At 60.8% G+C, this 1,144-nt stretch overlaps 1 protein-coding gene across 1 annotated transcript in view; it reads right to left on the bottom strand.

The window, feature by feature from the left end:
* SLC37A2 (solute carrier family 37 (glucose-6-phosphate transporter), member 2) overlaps positions 1 to 440 on the bottom strand; it is a 28,368-nt gene extending 27,928 nt beyond the window's left edge. The window contains exon 1 of the mRNA XM_010829455.1: positions 106 to 440. The gene's annotated coding sequence lies outside the window, so the exon portion shown is untranslated. The remainder of the gene's footprint in view (positions 1 to 105) is intronic.
* Between the last annotated feature and the right edge of the window lie 704 nt (positions 441 to 1,144).

Here is a 1,144-nt window from a genome sequence, read left to right as displayed (position 1 = left end):
GCTGGGCACGCGTCCCGATCTGACAATCCCCGGGGTTTAAATGCCCCGCCGGCCGGCCCGCCCCGACCCCGCAACCCGTGGCCTTTAGCCCCCGCCCCCTTGCACCTGACCGCCCTCGGGGCCGCCGGGCGCTGTGCTGAGCGCACGCGGCCTGCCCATCTTCTGGTCCGTCCGCTCGCACGCGAATTTCCCGTGCTTCGCCTCGGGCCGTGGACCCGCGGCCCTCCGCGCCTCTGTGGGCTCCTCCTTCATCCAGAACTTGCCGGCTCACTTCCCTGAGGGAACCGAAAGCTGCGATCACACATGCAGCCGGCTCTGAGCGACCTTCTGTCTGCCCGCAGAGGCTCCTGCCGCGCCTTCCTACCCTGGTTACTAGTGACCCAGACACTGCCGGGGAAACTGAGGCCGGCTGGAGGGCCAGGACTGACACCCCGCGGCCCCCGGACAGGACCGCGATCTGAGTGCGAGCGCCCCCTGGCCCCAAACATACTTCCCAGGTCCCAGCAGGGACTTGCTGTCCCATTCAGATTCCAGCCTGTGCGCTGAGCCAGTCAGGACCCTCCGATCCTCCCCGCCACCACTCTACTCCCCACGGGGACAGGGTCGCGGCCATGCAACAGTGGAGGGCCCTTCGGAGGCACAGAATTCTGCACACATCTAGCCTGAAGAGTTCCAGGGCATGTTTCCACCTATAAAAAAGGAGTTATTGTGAGATCGTTGGCTGTGAAACCAAGGGTGAACTATCGCGGAGTGGAGAGGGAAGCGTGGCCTGGAGAATAAAATTGTTATTAGGCGTAAACTAGGAACGTCCCTGTGCAAATAGATTTCAGCTCTAACCCCACCCTGCCCCTGACTCCTAGGAGTGCCCAGGCCCAAAGTTCAAGGTCAGAGACTTGCCGGTAAGGGCTATACCAAACAGGATCGGACCCAGGAGAGTGGGCTTGGCCCCTACCAGTCCCGGAATCAGGCAAAAAGAGGTAAACAGAATTGTAAAACCCTCCCTTAACACCAGGAAGTTTGGGAGCCAGTATCTAGCCGCAGAGATGGAGATGCCAACAAGCAGAGCACAGGAGGTGGGGGACTAGAAATGAAAGGAGAGAGGGAACAGGAAGAAGGAGCTGGCTTGGGTGTGTAAGGTATGGAG

This window comes from Bison bison, unplaced genomic scaffold, assembly GCF_000754665.1.
Source record: "Bison bison bison isolate TAMUID 2011002044 unplaced genomic scaffold, Bison_UMD1.0 scf7180017864506, whole genome shotgun sequence".
Classification (NCBI taxonomy): Eukaryota; Metazoa; Chordata; class Mammalia; order Artiodactyla; family Bovidae; genus Bison; species Bison bison.
This window is presented reverse-complemented; position numbering and strand designations above follow the sequence as displayed.